This window comes from Lissotriton helveticus, chromosome 3_1 (genome assembly GCF_964261635.1).
Source record: "Lissotriton helveticus chromosome 3_1, aLisHel1.1, whole genome shotgun sequence".
NCBI lineage: Eukaryota > Metazoa > Chordata > Amphibia > Caudata > Salamandridae > Lissotriton > Lissotriton helveticus.
In genome coordinates this window covers 670,076,595-670,097,132 of record NC_136061.1, presented here as the reverse complement: position 1 = coordinate 670,097,132, position 20,538 = coordinate 670,076,595, and positions in this window count along the sequence as shown.

Here is a 20,538-nt window from a genome sequence, read left to right as displayed (position 1 = left end):
CTCTATGTCACTTATCCTCTTTTCCGCTACTTCCACTCTGCTTGAGATTTTGTTCTGGTCTGCTCGTATGGCTGTAAGCTCAAGTTGTACGTTGTCAATGGAGTTCTTCGTTGCTTTCGCCAGGTCGTTGGCTTCCGTGATTTTCTTGAGGAGTATGTACATAGCAGCGTCATTTGTTGAGTGATTTTTTTAGCTTGATTGGCGATTCTGATAGTTCCTTCCTTAGTTTTTTGTTGTCACTGGATATCTTGTCGTCTTTGCTTGTCATTCTATCGCAGCCTCTTCTCGCTAGGTATATGGACAGCCTGTCTTTTTTTTGCTGGTCTGTTAAATGGCCTCCCTGGTTTGGCACGCTGTTCCTAGCTTGTTCTCTTGCCCTATCCTTCGTTGTTTCGCTGAAGGTGAATCTGCTGGGCCACCTTATTGTCCTTGTTCTAGTTTTGCTGGACGCCAGGACTTCCATGTGTCTGCTACCCAGGTTGGCTTGTGCGTGTCCTGTTGGCCTGTTGGTGCTTATGTGGCGGCCTGCTTCCTGTCGTTGCTTCCCTGACCACGCTACGGGGGGTGGGGGGAGGCTTTTATATTTATTTGCTCCCTGCTAGAACGTTCTCTGCCTTCCGAGGCGCTGTTGCGGCCTTTGCGTGTTCTTCGACGCCCCCTTCTTCTTGTTTGGCTTGTGGTGGAGGGACCGCTAGCTTGGTCTGGGTGTGGTACTTTTGAGGCTGTCTGAAACAACAGTTTTGCTCGAGCTCCTTGTTCCGCTTGTTCGTTCCTACTCTCTGCGTTGCGCACGGTTGGAGTCGCTGTGCCCCGCCACTTGCAAGTTGTAGTAAATTCTAGACGCGGTTACGGTAGCAGAGCGCTTGATTCGCCTCTGGCACTTTACCAAGATGGCCGTCAAAGATGGCCGCCTCCAGTTGTGGCGACATCACTTTTGGTTTCGTCTGGCTCCTTGGCCCTGCTTCTATCGCAGGCGTTGTGCTAGGCGCGTTGTCGGCGCTGTATTCGAGCACCCTGTATTAAGCACCCTGGCCCTTGTGTTCCGGCCGTTGTGTGTCAGCAGCTCGTTTCCGCAGTTTGTCTTCCTGCTGTCTGAGCTGTTTCTTTGTATGCGCTACCTTCCTGCTTGCAATGCTGGTGCCCCCTTCTGCCGCGATATTGCTTACTCGCTTCCCGCAGCGTCTTCTATGCACCTAGCTTGTTTGCATCGGTACTTGCTTGTCTTCTATCCCTTCCAATAGTCCGCTCTGTTGTGGTGTCTTCTGGGGGATAGGGCTTGCTCGCTTGCCCCTACCAAAATGGCCGCACTTCCGTTTTTAAAAAATTGCCGCTATGGCGTTTTGGCGTTTGTTTACTTTTACAATTGGCGCCTTGACTCTCTCCGTGACTCTGTGTCGCCACTGCCGCTGGCTGCCTCGAGCGCTTCGGTGCTTGTTGTCTTTGTCTGCAGTTATCGCCTTCGTGCACACTCTCTGCCCAGCGCTCACCCGACTTAAGATGGCCGCCCTTGGGTGTTTAGTTTCGGTTTCGCGATGCCTGCACGCGTCTTCTGCCACGGCTTGCAAAATCACCGCCTTATGGTCTGCGGTGCTCCCTACTCACTGCCGTACCGCTCGCTTTCTGTTTATCTTTTTGCCTTTTGTCTTCCTTGTACCGCCTTGCCCAGCGGGCTTCTTACAGCGTGCGGAGGAGTTGTCTGTGCCTATCTTCACTTATGCTGCCATCTTGACTGAGCCGTGTGCCTCGCCGCTCCTCTCACCTTCTGCCGCCTCACCGTTCTCTCTTTCCGCTGTGGTTGCTCTGCTACTGCTCTTCTTGTTCCCTGGGTGTTCCTACACTCCCCACTATTTTTGTCGTGGGTGTATCCGGGCAGTTTCGCTGTTTGGCTCGCCGTTTCAGTTGCGGGGTTGCGGAGCTCCTGGACTTAGGCATCTGCCTGCGTTGCCATCCAAGCCACGCCCGCCTGTGATGGATACTTCTAACCACAGATTACTCACCTTACAATACTCCACCAGGTGCCAGGCTGGATCCAGAACCTTTTCTTCAGCAGTGCTCCTGCATACCACTAGGTGACACGACACTGTGCAGCTCCGAATTGGTTTCGTACCACCCTGGAAGAGATGGAACAGAGCCACATATAAGCACCACACCAGTGAGCTGACGTCAGTTTCTTTCTTTCTGCACCTTTTGCTGCGGATCCACTGATCCGTCACCAAACTTGTTTTTCTGATGACTTCTATAATGAATTTCAGTGTTCTACAGAATGATGTACATACAGAAAACAACAATTCAGATAACAGAGGTCAGTCACAGATCCACACTAGGTGTGTGTCTGGTATCTGGCCTCAATTAGAAGTTGTGCTAAAAAAAATTCCACATGCACCCGAAGGTGATCCTGGACCATGAAGCAAAGATGTATGTCACCAAATACATGAAGAATTTCTGTCTTCGCGTAACTCTCGCTCTCACTCCAAATTTCGGGCGATTGTTCATTCCCGCTCCTGCAAGCAATCAACTTTGCACTCATAGTCTACAAAAACTATTTGAGAACAGCCTCATTAATTTACCTTTGTGCTAGAATTGTGTAAAAATGATATATTAATCTGTGGGGATTCATAATTTTTGGCATATCAGAACCTCTTACCTTTTGCCTCTTTCCGCACCTGAGTAGTCTTAGATAGGCCCGTTTGTGTTTCTATGTCAGATTTATTAGAACATTTATACAGTAGTCCTTAAGCTCAGCTTTGGGGCCTGTAAAGTGGGACATCCCGTATGGCAACTGACTGCATTTGATCTGCTGCTCAAAGTAGTGGATGTCATCCTTGCCAGCAGGCATCCGTCTATAAATCCATGTTTTATCTTTGACCCAGCATGGCATTGCAGTGGGCACCATTAAAGTTTATTTGTTGACCCTTTCGGTCTTTCTTTATTTATCCAATCAACCGGTGTTGTTTAAATTATCTGTTGTGATGAGATTTGGTAAATGTTTGGGTTCTGCCCAAGCCTTTCATGATGCCACAGTAGGACCTTAACTTGATCTAGACATTTCTCATTTTGACTTCCTAATAGTAACCCTTCTATTACTTATTCAACCACGTAGCGAGGACCAATTCAATGCAAAAAACTCCAGGGAATTATCACTTCATTTAATCATTATTTTCAAATAGAGGATCAGTACTGGAAATTGCATTAGAACTCCAAATTTCCTACAATAGAGTTTAGGACATCATTCTTGCACAATAACAAAAAATAAGCACTTTTCTATTACTCGTATAGAGTCTTTTTATTTTCAGGAACTTCAGAAACGCCAGAAGCGATCATTCTCAAGGATAGATATCCAATGCAGTAAGTCCCTCTCCTAGAAAAGGTCCTCTGTTGGTCAAAGTGTCTTTTTACTTTTTAGGTCTCGGCCTGCGTAGGCTGCGCTTGCGCAGTCTCGCTGGCGAGAAATTTTGTTTTTCAGTATGGGGGCTTGAACCCGCCCCTCTTCTCCATTGGCTGGCTTCCTAAACGGAGGCCAGCCATTGGAGGAGAGGGGCATCACTCAGTTTAAGATGGGATTTGGGGGGGGGTTACTTTCTCTTTTCTTTCTCTCCTCTTCCCATTGGCTGGAATTTGCCCCAAATCCGAAAATGACAGTGGTTTCTCCGAGGCATTTCTGCTTTGCCTCAGAGAAACATGGTTGCGTTCGTGGCGTGGTCCGCTTTCCACCCGGAGCTCGCTTGATTCTTTCTCGTTGCAGGTCGTTTAGGATGTCAGATTTTCAGAACGGCAATCGGCTTGCTGTCGTCCGGAGTAGTGATCGTGGCAAGGAGCTGGAGTTGCGGCGGTAGGATCTGCCGAACGGGAAGCCTACATCGAGGATCAGCTGTTTACAAGTGATCAGAGATTGCAGGGAGCGGCAAGCGGTAACCGAGCAGAGGCTGCGGTGGAGCTGCGGGCCTCTTTTCCCGGTGAAGGCAGTTTTCTTGTTTTTATTGCATCATGGGTTGCATACAAGTTTAACATTCTGTAAATGCGTCTGCCCGTATGTGTGTTCCTAAAGTGGGCAGTTTCTATGGAAATTCAATGAGGGAAAGTGTCATGTGTTAATCCCCACAGGCAGCTGTGCCATGAACATCTGCAGTGACAGTAAACAAACCTCACCACTTAAAGCGATGTGGGAGGGGTGCATGTCCAATTCTTTGTTTTACGCCGATATGCTATTTGGGGCAAATAAACAATCCTCTTTCTCTGTAATGGAAAAAGGGGTTTGTTTGCTGTCATGCCCATATGCCTTCCTCCCATGCTGCTTGTGCCCTCAATAATGGCCTCCACATGTGAGTAAGGCCTCCCTCTTATTTGTCTTGTCAGTTGCTGGGAACCCATTCGCTCCTGAGGCCTCTCTATTGCTAACGGGAAGATGTTTCTGCAGGTGACTATCTCTGTCTCTGTGAGATCCGACTCTGCCGGGACCCACATAACCCATCGTCCCTCCCGAACCTGAATCGAACAAGGATGTGGCAGAACGTCCAGAGCTGCCCGCTGCAGAACCAGGTTCTTGTCTCGGCAACGGGCAACATCCTGTAATTTGGGGCAAATCAGACAATCTACCCGTGTCTAAAAACAAAAAAATGAATGTGTCCTCGGGGTAGTCCAAACCTGCAGACAAACACGGGAACATGTGCAGGGCATTTTTCGAATTTCTTTGGGGAAAATATAAAATAAGCCGAAGGGACGGGGGATATCACGCTAGACCAACCCCAAAATAATGCAACAAGAACACCAAACAGCCCTTGTTGTATCTACTTCTAACATCCATACATGTGCAAAAAAAACATGTTTATTAGGGACACAACCGTTCTTCTACCCCCACACACGTATTTCCTCAGGTGCAGATTTAAAGCCCGCAGTTTCTCCTATGCACCCCCGCACACACATCTCTCCTCGGCTCCAGGTTTCTGCCCACCAATCCCATGGTTTGATAGTAAGATAATACAATAATGGGGCCCTCAAACTCCCTGGGCCGCGGTGTCATTTAACCTGTTGCACCTCCCTGTCTGCGCAAGCGTAGCAAAGAGGACACAGCTCCCTCGAATACGCGTGGTAGAGAGAATAACTGTTTAGACGCCGCTCAAATTAAATTCATAGAGTGGACAAGTCTGTGTCTGTTCAGCATGGAATTTACGTGGGGAATGTTAATGAGTGGGTCGTAAACGAGGGACGTGGAGTCAATGCCTGTTGTCGGAATGTGGTATTTTACGTCTGTTTGCTTTGATCTGCATTACCCCTCTGAGCGTGATTTGTTGAATAGTGTCCACACTCTGGGCACTGTTGATAACTCTTTACAGACACTTTGCGTCTGTTCTTGGAGAGAGCCCTGTCCGTCAGTTGTTTTTGAATGGATTATTTTGTGCTTTCTGCGCATGGTTTGCAGAGTAGTGTGTACTCTCTGAGCATGCTCTGTCGCCTGCTTGCCCCCTCCGCATGCTTGCTTGCAGAAGCCTTTTGCTTTGAATCTGACGGTACTGCGAAAAGTTTGCCCATTTTCACCCAGGTGCAGATGTCCTCGGTTTGTTTATGTGGAACTGGTTCTGTTTGTGCTCGGCCCCCTCTTTACTGTTTCCTGGAAAGCGACGTTGAGAGCTCCACATTCTCAATTGGAAAACACAGTTGGCAACTAACTGTTTCCCCCCCAAAAAAATTATATCAGGTGAGTAACTATTGGGCGATTGCTTAATCTGATGGCGCAATGTTCGCTCCTTTGTTGGGTGCTGTGTTTTTTTAAAGCTCTCAACAGAGTCCACGCTGTTGAGAGATTTTAGGAGCCCGTGATATTTACTTTGCATACGAAGTGTATATATGTGGGTGTGTGCTTAGGTTTGGATTTGTAGGCTAGTTTACTTACTCTTGTTATTTTAATACAATAACTGATAGGTTACGTGTTTAACATTCTGTGGCTTCATGTCCCATTTGCCGTATTCCTGGAATAGTGGCAAAGGCTCCAAATGACATCTACGTTAATGTTAGCAGCAATGTGATAACTTCTTTCTTGTTTTAATAGGCTTTTGTGTTTTTCATTTTGCCATTAGCAAAATACTTTTACCCTGCATACCCTCCACGGTCTGCACACATGCCTTCCAGCACTTATCACTGCACCAGCAGTGTTACAATAATCTTCTAACCGAACATTACCCCACGGGGTAGCGTACTATTACCCATTTGCTAATACGCTTCTGCAACTTTAATTTTGCCCATGATAAATAATTTTGCCTTGTTTAAACTACCAAACCGGGGATCTGAGGAACAATTTTCTCGCTTGCATTGGGGCACATTGCGATTTTGTCGCAGCTCAGAGTTAAATCAAGGGAGCCTCTCTGATGGCTTTTGCGCCGTGCTGTCCTGCTAATTTTGTTTTACTGGAGCCTTGGTTTATTAATATGGGGAAGAGTTGTATTAAAATAATTACAGACAATCCATGTGGCGATTTAATGCTCCGGTCCCAATATAGAAGCACAGTTCCGGTGTGCTTTTGTTTTTGGGGAGTCTGTGTATGTGGCTCTCTCTGTCTGTGTGTGGGGCTCTGTCTGTCTGTGTGTGGGGCTCTGTCTGTCTGTGTGTGGGGCTCTGTCTGTCTGTGTGTGTGGCTCTGTCTGTCTGTGTGTGTGTGTGGCTCTGTGTTTGTGTGTGTGGTTCTGTGTGTGTGTGTGTGTGTGTGGCTCTGTGTGTGTGGCTCTGTCTGTGTTGTGGCTCTGTGTGTGTGGCTCTGTGTGCGTGACTCTGTGTGCGTGACTCTGTCTCTGTGTGTGGCTCTGTCTGCGTGTGTGGCTCTGTCTGTAATTACAGACAATCTATGTGGCGATTTAATGCTCTGGTCCCAATATAGAATTGCAGTTCCGGTATGCTTTTGTTTTTGGGGAGTCTGTGTATGTGGCTCTGTCTGTCTGTGTGTGGGGCTCTGTCTGTCTGTGTGTGGGGCTCTGTCTGTCTGTGTGTGTGGCTCTGTCTGTCTGTGTGTGTGGCTGTGTGTGTGTGTGTGTGTGTGTGTGGCTCTCTGTGTGTGTGTGTGGCTCTGTCTCTGTGTGTGGCTCTGTCTGTGTGTGTGGCTCTGTGTGTGTGGGTGCGTGTGGCTCTGTGTGTGGCTCTGTGTGTATGTGTGTGGGTGCAAATGCAATAGGTCTCGCATTTGCGAGAGATTAGGCTATTGGCATTGTAAATGACAATGCCATTTAGTTCTATGTTCTATGTGGTGGAGGAGTGTGGCTCAATGGTTAGAGCGATTTGCTCAAACGCTCCGTCCATCATCCCCCTTTTGTATCGCTTTGTTTGCCCTAAGTGTGGCAGGGTATGCTCAGACGTGAGTCCCTTGCTCACTTGGCCACTGGATTCAAGATAGCCTGGCTGATGAGGATTATGAATCCGAAACCGGTCCCAGGATGCTTGTTTCCGGTCCAGGGAAGACATGGCTTGGCAGTTCGGGCTGGACTGTTCCCATGAGGCACAGGGTCAGACTGATTTGCATATGGCCATGTCTGAACTGGGGTGGCCAAGTGAGCTAAAGAATGGTGATGGATTAAACCCAGATCAGTTGACTGGGGGTGAGTGTTTGATTTGCTCAAACGCTCCGTCCATCATCCCCCCTTTGTATCGCTTTGTTCGCCCTAAGTGTGGTAGGGTATGCTCAGACGTGAGTCCCTTGCTCACTTGGCCACTGGATTCAAGATAGCCTGGCTGATGAGGATTATGAATCCGAAACCGGTCCCAGGATGCTTGTTTCCGGTCCAGGGAAGACATGTCTTGGCAGTTCGGGCTGGACTGTTCCCATGACGCCCAAAACCCAGTACAATTCAAATTGTTTCCTCCCTTGGTGATATACAAGTTTTGGTTTACATAACCAGGGAGTGATCAAATTGCAGGATTGAATGTACAACTGTATCTTACAATTTTCATGTTTTGCAACTTTTTGTCTGTCCGTTTCATTGTGCAGGTCACAAGAAATTGTCTAACCGGTTTTTTAGTTGACCAATAATTTTAATTGTGTTTTTTTGTAATAGATGATTTATAATTGTGAATTGGTTTTTATCTTTGTCATTTTAATAAATATTTGTGTACCTTTTGAATTACACTGTATGTTTCCATGATTCTATTAATGAAGGTGCTATAGCTAGACTCTAGCCAGACCCAATATATGCTTCAAGGGAACAGTCATATCTCTACTGTTCCCATGAGGCACAGGGTCAGACTGATTTGCATATGGCCATGTCTGAACTGGGGTGTCCAAGTGAGCTAAAGAATGGTGATAGATTAAACCCAGATCAGTTGACTGGGGGTGAGTGTTTGATTTGCTCAAACGCTCCGTCCATCATCCCCCTTTTGTATCTCAATGGTTAGAGCGGCAGACCCTGGTGCAGAGTTCTGGCCCGGGACCAGGGTTCAATTCCCACCTCGGCGGGTCTTGGGCTCAATTTCCTCGGACCTGACAATTCTCGCCTCGGTGCCTATTCTAATCATGGGCCCCACGCTGCAACTCTGGGCCATAGCTTGCTTAACCTCCACACCGGCCCCAACAGCGCTAGGATGCCTGGCTTCACCCTGGGGGTGCCCAGGAGTGGACACTTCACAGGGAAAGCCAGGAAGGGTTCCACAGCGGTATGAGTAATAGCGCCAGGAAACGCTTGGTGGCAGTGCGCTCTACAAATACCTTGACATTTACATTTCGATTTACAAAAACTAAAATATTGTCAAGAGCAATGCCAATAGCTCTAACTTTAACAAGGACAAGACCATTGCATTGTAAATGCTTGTTGTTGTAGGTCCCCAAGATCCTTCTACTGCGCGGCGAAGCAAGTGAGGAAATGGACAAGCTTCTGGCTTCCCCAAGAGGCAGGAGACAGGCAGGCATTGGAAACGTCAGGCAAGCGCACACGGCCTGGGTCGGGCTGTCACTGGGACGCCGGCCAATCAGACAAAGTTCCAGCAGGTAAGCATCAGCATGGCGAGAAGGCACTGGGAAGTATTTTTAGAAAGCAGCAGGGCACGAGTCGGGGATACACAGGGTGGATGCCGTTCATCCTGCCAAGAAGTTGGCTCTCTCTTGAAAAAGATGCTGAATTCGTCCCGGTGTAAATTCCAACCTGGGACACTTTCAGCAGCGCCTCCACATTGTTATTTACTTTCCATTGGCAACAACGTGCAGGCGGGGACGGTATGGGGTTCTCTCATTTCTGACTCCTGCTGGGCCCATAACAAAGGCTGAATCTGAGGAGTTATCAGGCTTTATTTTGTTCCAGTCTCCTGGCTGGCAGCAGTCAGGAGCCTCACACCTAGAAGCAAATGTGGCAGAGGGGAAACAAAGGCTCACACCTTGTTAGCACTTCGTACATTCTTAAAAGAGGCAGCTTTTCACTTTTTTTCCGGGCTCTGTTTGGGAGATGCGCATGCACTGTAAGATGTCACATGTGTAGGTCTTTCCAGGTATTTGCACAAAATAAATAACATTTATAAAGCACTTAGGGGCAGATTTATGAGGCACTTGCGCCACGTTTACGCCGCTGTTGCGTCACGCAAGGCGGCGTAAACGCGGCGCATCCCTACGAACGATTTACAACGTGACGCATCTAGGCAGATGCGTCACGTTGTAAAGCCCTGCGCCGCTTGTGGGCGTTCCGGCGCAGGGTGGGCGTTCCGGGGCAGGTGCGCCTCGCAAAAGTGGCTGAGTGAAATCTATAAGATTTCACTCAGTCACTTTCAGGCCAATGCTGCGTCAAAAGCCTGCGCCTGCTTGAAGCAGGCGTAGGTCTTGACGCAGCATTGTGGAGATGGGGCACCCCCGAGCCTTGCTGGAGCTGCGTCGCTTGCGACGCAACTCCAGCAATGTGTCACCTTTACGGCACAGATGCGTCACGCATCTGTGCCGTTTTTGCCCCATGGTGCGCCGCATCATAAATGCGGCGCACCATGGGTGGCGCAGCTGTGGCGCACTGTGGCGCATGTTAACTGGCGCATCCCTGGGGATGCGCCAGTTAACATAAATCTGCCCCTTACTACCCCTGAGGAGGCGTTGTAATAATTTCAAAATCATGATTTTTTCTTTTAAAGCACTATGGGGTAGATTTACAAGCCCCTTGCGCGTCTTTTACGCCGCCGTTGCGTCACTTTTGTGACGCAGTGGCGGCGCAAAAGATGCGCCATGGTGTGGGGTATTTACAACGTGACGCATCTCGGAGATGCGTCACGTTGTAAAGCCCTGCGCCAGAAGGAGGCGTTCCTGCGCAGGGAGGGGAGTTCCGGCACAGGAACGCCTTCTAAAAGTGGCTGAGTGAAATCTACAAGATTTCACTCAGTCACTTTGGGGCCGATGCTGCATCAAAACCCTGCGCCTGCTTGAAGCAGGCGTAAGGATTGACACAGCATTTACAAGATAGGGCCCCCCAGAGCATTGCTGGAGCTGCGTCGCGCTTGTGACGAAACTCCAGCAATGCGTCACTTTTACGGCACAGATGCGTGACGCATCTGTGCCGTCTTTGCCCCATGGTGCGCCGCATTGTAAATGCGGCGCATCCATGGTGGCGGAGGCATGGCGCACAATAAGTTGCGCATCCCTGCTGATATGCAGGGATGCGCCACTTATTGTAAATATGCCCCTATGCCTAGAGGAAACTTTACACTGACAAAATCCAACATTGTTTTATGCGTAGCGTGAATCTTCTGCCTAAATCAGGAGTATTTGCAAGTACACTCAAAATGTGCTCAAATGTACTCATGATACACCTGATAAACATATATGTGAGGGCTTAAGATCTGATGTCACTTCTTGTGATGCCACTTCCCAAGATGTCACGAGCAGTGTTGGCCTCCGGGTGTGGCTTTTATTCCTACCATGCCCGAATGCCAAAACTGCAAGGTCCGCGGTGTTCCAGGGTGGGCGTGGCCTCTGGTGCACAGGACGCAGTCTAAAAGACTAGACCATGTCTTCTGGGACTCCTCATTTCCTGGTCACAGCTACATTGTCTCGCTCTGGAAAGAGCCATGACAGCTACGAATGATAACCTACAGTAGAACTGCCTGTGCCTGAGGTGATACCATCAGCATCAGCTCAGGATCAGAGATTTGTAAGGCCTTTGAAGTAATGCATCTGCTGGTGAGCTGTGCTCCCTTGGTACCAGCCCGACTGTGTAGAAGGCTGCATCACCTTTGTTGTGGACACCGGTGCACTTTGCTTTCAGTCTAGAGAAGCTTGTGGTGGATCGTGTTGGCCAAGGCAGCTCAGGCTACCCTGATTTCAGAGCTGCTTGAAACACCTTCTTCCTAAAGCCTATGTTTCACGAGACACCGTATTTTAAAAGTTTTGTAGACCCTAACCATGTCAGGAAGTGGGCTTTGAGGGACAGGCCTCCCGCCAACCTGTGACTCAGCACAATAGTAGAACATGCCATTATTTAATACAGCGGGCTTAAAGAGGGAAGGGTAAGGCTGAGGGAGAAACACTGAAGCAAATGTCCGAACCAGAGTCATAAGCCGCAGGCAATCATATAAGTTGCACCAAGCAGAGGTGTAACGTCAGGTGGATAGCCTATAAAGCAACAGCCATTAAGCACTAAGAAGGGGAATTATGCTTTTCAGCCACTGAGGTGAAGGTAGGATGCAGGTGAAGTCAGCGGAGCAGGCCAAACAACCGTCCATGCCAAAATGAAAACGCAAAGAGAAGTGACCACAATAAACAAGCATTGGTAAAGCTAGTTGGTCTTGCCAATGTGCGATCTATTGGCTTTGTTAAATGTTTTTAGTTATGTTGTGTAGTATAGTACGGCCTGTCATGGTACAGTATGTTATGGCTTCTTATTGAATAGAATGATATAGTATATCCTTTCATGGTATGGTATGGTATGATATGGCCTGTTATTATACAGTATGGTATGGTATGGTGTTGTATGGTAGGGCCTAGTAGAGTATGGCATGGAATGAACTGTTATTGTTTAGTTTGGTATGATATAGGTTGTGATTGTATAGTATGATGTGCTATAGAATGTTATGGCGTGACATTCTGTAGTATGCTGTAGCCATTATTGTATGTATTTGGTATGGTATATCATTGTGGAGGATGACTTGGTATGGTATGATATGATATGGCACGGTATAGTGTGGTTTGGTGTGGTATGGTATGCCCTGACATTATATAGTATATTATGGTGTGCTATGGCCATCACTTATGGGTATAGTATGGTAGGATATGGCTCATCATTATATAGTATTGTATGGTGTGGTATGGTATGGTATGGCAGTCATTTTATGGTATGGTATGGCCTGTTATTGTATAGTATTGTATAGGATGGTATAGCCTGTAATGTCATTGTATGGTATGTAATTACATAAAAGATTATGGTATGGTATGGTATGGTATGGTATGGTATGGTATGGTATGGTATGGTATGGTATGGTATGGTATGGTATGGTATGGTATGATATGGTATGGTATGGTATGGTATAGTATGGTATGATATGATATGGTCTGTCATTGTCTTGTATGGTACAGTATGGTGTGGCCTGTCATTGCATCGTATGGTATGGCCAATCACTGTATAGTATGGTATGTCGTATGGCATGGCACAAACTGCTTTCGGTGGTTACAGTGCTAGCTAGCCCAAAGAAGAGGCACAACAGAGTATAACTAGTTTCATAAAAAGGTAAAACTGCATGTTCACAAAAATGAATGCTTTTAAACATTAAAACAGTCTGTGGCTATAGTGTCGCCTTGGAGGATATCGCATCAACGCTGTAGAAAAGATTGCATTTGGAAAACAAACAAAGTGTATTTGCAGGTTGAAAAAAAGGAAATGCTTTTAAACTTTGAATAAGTCTGTGGCTCAGGGTCGCCCTGAAAGAACTAAAAGCAACATTGTAGTAGAGATTTCATTTGGAAAACGAATAAAGTGCATTTAAACATTAAATAAGTCCGTTCATCACTGCAGCATCGCCCAGGAGCTTTTAAACATCAAATAAATTCATGAGTACAATGTCACCACGGAGAAGAGGCACAGCAGACCATACCATGGAGTGGCACGCACTGCTTTCCGCGACTAAATGATAGCGCGGGGAAGCGGTTCTGCAGTGAAAAACATGCAGTTGTACGAACTGCTTTACTAAAAGGGTAAAATTTACGTTAAAGATAAAGAAAAGGCTTTTAAACATTAAATAAGTTCATGGCTTCATTGTTATCCTGGTGGACCTAAAAGCAGCGTTTTAGTAAATATTGCATTTGGGAAACGAACAAAGTACATTTGAACATTAAATAAGACCATCTCTGCAATATTGCCCTGGAGCTTTTAAACATTAAATAAGTCAGTGGCAACAAGGTGAAAGTGCCTCGATCCGAGCATTAGCAGCGGAAGGACCCTAATAAAGACAATCAGTACTTGGTCCATGCTCCATCCTCCATGGAAGAGACAAACACATAAAGAGAGAAGGTACAACCAGTGCACGCTGACCAATTAGAATAATGCGAGTGAGTATGAAGCCAACCAATGGTAAGTAATGGGCGTGCTCTAAGCCCCTTTTAAGTTTAAGATAACAAAAGATCTCGCAAGCGACAATGTGTGTGCTCTCTCAGGCAAGATCCGAAAAGGTGTAATCAGAGTAAAGCCAGGTGCAAACTAGATAGGACAGCAAGGAGAACATCAGTGCCTATGGTTACCTAGCACAGGTTTCACACACCAGTCCGCTGAAGGATTTCACATAAAAAAGAAAGTCACACTTCCCTGGGTGCCATCTTGAAACATTCTTTGCACCTACTAGCTGCCTTTGGAGGTGCCCTTTTTCTTTTGAGAACAATACGAAGCACGAAAACCAAGCCATCACACTCTTGGTTTCCAAAGACACCATTCAGGAGTTCCAGCATAAGGGACCCTAGGACCCCAAAAGACGCAGCGATGCTGAGAGCCTTTCCTTTCACCAGACAATGTTGAAACACAAAATGGATATTTGATTAAACACATCTCCCGTAAGACAACGCAGGCTGGCCATAACTAACTAAATCCACAGCTTCACCTCAATTACTAGCTGGAACTAGCATCTGTCCTCAATCTACTTGTATCCTTGCTTCCAAACAATTTAGATTGCAACGAGCTGTTAATGGGAACAAGGCCCTCAAAAACGTGTATCCCTAGGGAGGCAACTGTGGTCCCCTTCCTATCATCAGTGGCTCCCTGAACATTGACTTTTGACCACTTGGGACGGAGATTGGTACAGTTTCCCTCACACTGGCGAATGGATTGCCTGCTGTATCCTTACACTAACAAACAAGACTTGAGACAATGTCATGTTCACCCTTTTGGCACGCCAGTAGCACCCATGAATTAGCGAGCTGGAGGGGGGATACAGGTTACTTTTGGGTGGTTGGCTCTTGTTTTTTTAAACACAATCTCTGCTGCATTTACTCAGACTGACTCATCTACCCTGTTTAATTTGAGGATGTAGGAATAAAAGTGGCTACAGGCCCAGACATATAACACATAAAGAGATATTGAAATGCTCCACTAATTCATATATCTGGCATAGTTCTTACTCGAAGGCAAAATATTGAACTGTAGAAAGGGCCTTGCTGGTCACAATCAGTAAAAATTGTAATGCTACCTGAAGCAACACCTCTAGTCCTCACGGTAGGTATTCCACCTGCTAGAACAATTCTTGAGTCGTTCTGTCTTATAAGGTGTTAGAGATTACTGGTCCTAATTAGGCCTGGGTGAAGTTTGCGAAGCTAGTACCAGAAAAACTGAGCTGCACTCCGCAGCGCTCCGCCAGCAGCAGAGTCTGTTGAATCACGCTGCTCGCACTGATTTTCAGAATGGAGAGTTTGTCCCATGCTGTAAAATCAGTGCTAATGGCACTACTTGTCCTGCCAGAGGATGCTGCCGCTTTCTGCCGCTTGAGTAGACATTCTACTCGAGCGGCAGCTTTTTCGACGTGAACGACACATTTCTCAATACGGGTGGTCAAGACAGGCTGCAACCGCATGCGTTGAGAAATCTCGCCGGAAGGTCTAGCACGTGATTTTTTTCTAGCGAGCCCTTGCCAACTTAACACTGGTGACCCACTCGAGAGAAAAAACTCACCTCCACATCACTTCGCGGAGCTTTTTGGAACTCTGCGGCAGAGCGGAACACTTCGCCCTCACCTAGTCCTAATTGCTAGAGCAGTTCTTGAGTTATATTCCAAATGTGTTCATAGCCATAAAACCACACATGGCAAACACTCATATAGGTTGTGACCTTGCACAGCTGTTCTGCCCCGCATCTCTATCGCATGATTAATGCACCTGTTTCTCCACCCTCCTCTCGGTGAACTACCCAGCTGCCATATTCTGCAACATTAGTGTCCTTCTGCATTCTCCTGCCTCGGTACACCTTCCTTGGCATTTGTTTAGGAAGATCACCTATCCCCATCTTGCTCCAATACTGTGGCAAGTTGACCGTCCAGGGAATCCAAGGGGGATCACAATTGCTTTGGCGCCGGTGGGACATTGGAGCTGCGGAACTTGTGGTGAGGAGCCAGAGTCAGCTGCGCCTGACCACTGCTTCAAGATCCTGCCAGGCCACCTCAGAGTGCCGATGGTGTCTCCAACTACGCAGATTCCGAATCTGTGACCCAGTTAGGTCCCTTTGTGCAGTTCGCGTGGAAGCATCAAGAAAACAAGCATTGGTAAAGCCAATAGGTCTCATCTATGCAAGAGCTATTGGCTTTGCCAATGTTTTTTAGCCATGTTGTACTGCAGCGTGGCTGCACTGCAGCATGCCTATAGGTTAGCAACAAATTGCTATGATATAACTAGCAATGGGCGTGTCTTAGCACTTTTTTTTCTTAAGGCGCGTCAGGGTGGCAACCGATAACAATGGGAGGGAGAGAACAGGCAAAATGGACTATGGGATGGAGGGAACAAGCAACACGAAAACCTTTTGGTTAAACAACCATTGACAAAGCCAATAGGTCTCCCGTATGCAAAGCTAATGACTTTGCAAATTTGTTTTAGCCAGGTTGTACACCAGTGTGGTTGCAGTTCAACATGGCTAAAAGTTAGTACCAGAGAGGAGAGTTGGGCAGCGAACAGTGAAGTATAGTGACAAGAGTGGAGTGGAGTAGACTGGGTTGAAGTAGAGTGGAGTAGAGTAGAGAGGAGCGGAGTAGAGTGAAGTGAAGGAGCATAGAGTGGAGGGGCATAGAGTGGCATACAGTCGAGTGGTGTACAGTGGAGTAGTGTGTCGTAAAGTGGGCTGGCATCGAGTGCAGTAAAGTGGCATAGAAAAAGTTGTGTAAAGTGAAGCAAAGTGGCGTACAGTGAAGTGGAGTAGAGTGTCAGAATGTAGTAGCACAGAGTGGAGTGGAGTGTCATAGAGTGGCATGTTGTAGAGTGGAGTTACGTAGAGTAGAATAGAGTGCCATAGAGTGGAGTGGCGTAGGTTTGAGTGGAATGGAGTGGAGTAAAGTGGAGTGAGTGGTGTAAAGTGCTATAGAGTTCAGTGTTATGTTATGTTATATTATGAGGATTTGTAGCACGTGCTTATCACTCGAGGGGTATTCAGAACATGAGTAGGCCCATCCGGATCCTAGTTGAATAGCCAGGTCTTCAGTTGCTTGCGGAATTCAAAAAGGGATGGGGAGGCCCTGATAAGGTGTGGAAGGTCGTTCCAGGATTTGGTGGTAATGTAGAAAAAGGACAGTAATTATTATTATTTTTTTTTTGTAAATAACACTGGGGCCCTCATCAGGGACCACTGTCTCTTGGACCACCTGTGCCCCTGCCAGCACTGTAAATGACAGTATCAATACAACTACTACTCTACAAGTGTGACAATTCAGACTATTCCATGCCCCAAAGCTATAAGATGGCTTGAGAAGCAGGTTTTAGTCATTTTAATATACATTGAATTGATAAACAACTGCTGATGTGCTGATCACAAACAGTGCCACCATGTGGCAGACTCTCATAAGTGTTGTGGCTGACTATTCAGTGCCAGTGCCGGGCATTTGAAACTGCCAGCTCAAATTAAGCACTGGAAAAGGAGAGTCCTGCTCCTGCAGATGCAGGGTATTTCCGCCAGGTGGATTGAAACTGAGCGCAGTTGCCTGGTGGGTTGGTGGTAGTTGAGGCGGTGGTTGAGGTAGGCAGGTCCAACATTGTGGAGGGCTTTGTATACGTGGGTGAGCAGTTTGAATTGGCAACGCTTCTGGATTGGTTGCCAGTGTAGTTGTCTGAGGTGGGGTATAATGTGTGCATTGCAGAGGATGTTGATGTTGAGCCTGATGGCAGCATTCTGGATGGTCTGCAGTCTTTGTACGAGTTGATTTATGATACTGGCATGAGTGCTTTGCCTTAGTCTAGTCTGCTGGTAATGAGGGCCTGGATGACTGTACATCTGGTGTCAGTGGAGAGACAATGGAATTTTGTGCAGAGCATACATAGGATGAAGAAGCAGGAGGAGTTGATGGCATTCACTTGTTTGGCCATAATGAGTCTGTCATCCACAATGATGCCAACGTTTTTTACGCAGTCGGTGGGAGTGGGTGTTGGTCCTGGGTCGGTTGGACACCAGAAGGAGTCCCATGGAGAGCTCTTGTTCTCGTAGATCAAGGCTTCAGTTTTATCTGTGTTGAGCTTTAGGCAGTTCTGTTTCATCCAGTTGGCTACGTTATACATACAGGTATTGAAGATGGTCATGGTGGCGTGGTTGTGGTAGAGTAGGGGGGTAGGGGGGTAGAGGGGTAAGGGATGGAGTGGCTTAGGGTGGGGAGTTGAGGAGGGGGGGAGATGTTTGATATTTTTCGGAGCTCAATAGGTCGGGTGCAGGGGAACTGGATGGTAAGAAACGCAGCCCTGAGTACTGCCTGAGAAGCAGTTATATGTGAGTCCTAATGCATCTATTAGCGAATAATGCTCTCCTGTCTACTGCCGCTTGACCTCCCGGGTGTGAGCTGAATGGCCGTGTAAGTCTAATTTCTTTTTAAGAGCTTGTATAACGCGACTGCAGGATGCTGGCCTGAACGGTGAATTGATTATACACATATTGTTGCTGCAATAAAAATATATTTTAAAAAAAAATGGTGGCGTGGTTGTTACCTGTGAGGGAGACGGTGAGCTAGGTGTCTTCTGCATAGGATACAATGTTGATTCTGTGAGATCTAATGACATGGTTGAATGACGCCATGCTCGTTGTGAAGAGGGTAGGGCTTAGCGATGATCCTTGAGGGACTCCACAGATTCTTGGGGTCAGAGGTGTAGGTCAGTAGCCTGATTCACTGGGCCCAGTCAGAGAGAAAGGAGACCAGCCAGCTCAGTGCACAACCATGTATTCCAGAATCGTGGAGTCTTGTGATAAGGGTAGTGTGGGAGACGGTGTTGAAGGCTGCGCAGTAGTCGAGTAGTATGAGTGCTGTGGTTTTTCCTTTGTCCGTGATGGACCAGATGTCGTCTGTTGCTGCGATGAGAGCGATTTCCATTCTGTGGTTATTGCGGAATCCAGTCTGCTAGATGTTTAATAAGTGGTGTCATTTGAGATTGTTGGAGAGTTGTTTGTGGATAGTTTCCTCCATGACTTTGGATAGAAAGGGCAGGAGTGAGATGGGTCTGTAGCTGTCGGGCACTTTTGGGTCTGCTGCTGGTTTGTGCATGAGAGCTGTGATTTTTGCATGTTTTCAGTTGTCCAGTAAGGTTCCACTTTGAATGGAGGTGTTGTTGACGGTGGTGAGGTGGAACCTGATCAGATTTCCTCCTAGGTTGAAAATATGACGGGGAGACTGGGGTCAATGGGGGCCCCAGAGTGGACTATTCTCAGGATTTTGGCGGTGTTTTCTAGGCTGAGGGCTTTCCAGTTAGTAATCTAATGGTCCAATTTGGAGGTGGTAGGCAGCTGGTTGATGAGTTCTTGTATCTTGCACTTTGGTCAAAGTTGCTGTTGATATTGAGGATTTTGTTGTTGAAGAAATGGGAAAGGATGTCACATAGGTCTTGCGTAGGGATGATGGAGTTAGTGGTGGCTGTGGGGCTGGAGAATGTTTAGATGATGTTGAAGAGCTCTTTGCAGTTGTTGGAGCTGTTTTCCACTCTGAGAGCTAGGGTTGTTTTTCTTGCCTCATTGAGTTGGGTGTGGTATTTCCTAAGTGCGGACTTTATTTATTTATTTATTTTTTGGTAGAGTTTTATATAGATTTTGAAGGCCTCCAGTGTACCAGCTGGCTCCTGTGTTAGTTCTTGAGTGTCTGATGTTCTTCAGGGGGGCTAGGGTGTCTGCGCTGGTAGGGATCCAGTTGTTGAAGGCTTTGATATCGGCATGTAGATCACCAATGAGGTTTGATTGGTGAGCAGTGAGGGTGTCCTTTATCTTGTTCCAGCTAGATCTGAGTTTGTAGGTAGTCTTGATATAGCGTGGTATTGGTGAACCAAGAAAGAAGTGGATGATGGAGTGGTCTGTCCAGGTGAGAGGAGTGAGGTGGCTGAACTTGACCTTGTTGCTGGCTGTGATAATGGGGTCGAGGATGTGTCCAGCATTGTGGGTGGGGCCCTGTACAATATGGATGAGTCCTGGGATGTTAAGGCTCTCCAGTAGGGCTCTTTTCGGTCTTCGAGATGGAAGTTGAAGTCACAGAGTAAGATGAATTACCTGGAGCTAATGGTGACTGGGCAATGAAGTCTGTGAGAAGATTGCTGTGTCAGGAAGATGTCTGCGGAGTGTGTCTCTATTGTGTCCCAGATCTCAGTGGCGTATTTTCTGAGAGATCTGGTGTTGAGAAGCATTCATGCCACATGGGGTAAGGCTTGTGTGATGCATGAGGACCCCTAACCCCCCCAGCTCCCTTCTCTGGCCCACCCCGCCACTTTGGCAGGGAATGGCCATGAATGAGCAACAGTGATTGGCATGAGAAAGGTCCTACCATAGAGTGAGGTGAGAAGGAGCAGCTAATGTGGCAACGTTCAGTCTTGAGTGCATGCAGGCTGGAAGCTGTGTAGCAGCAGTGTTCGAAGTGAGCAGGGTCCGTGGCGGTGAGTGCGGTCCAGTGCCGGAAGGGCCCAGGTGGGCTTGCCTTTAGCACATCAGCAGAGTGGTCACTCACCTGTCACCATAAAGTAGGTCCTCGTAGGGGAAGCACAGAGGACCGGGCTTGGGATGGCAGGGAGGCAGGGAAAAGCATGTGATGGAGAAGCAGGTAAGGAGAAGGGTAGGCGGGAAAGCGCCAGAGGCAAGGAAGCACAAGAGGAATGGGTGTGACAGAAAAGAGGGCACAAGAAACACAATCAACAAGAGGCACAAAGAGAACGTGAAGGGTGAAAAAACGGGCCCTAAAAGAGACAGAGTGGAGTGGAAAACAGGCACAAAGAGGGAGAGTGAACAAATGAGCTCAAAGAGAAAGAATGGAGCATAGAAAATGGGCAAAAAGAGGGAGTGGAGAGTGGAAAGTAGGCAGAAGAGAGAGAAAAGGATGTTGAGAAGGGCAAGAGGAAGAGGCAGAGAGCAAGAGAGAAGAAGCTCAAGAACCAGGCGGGGTTCTAAAAGCACCTTAGATTGGTCGGAGGAC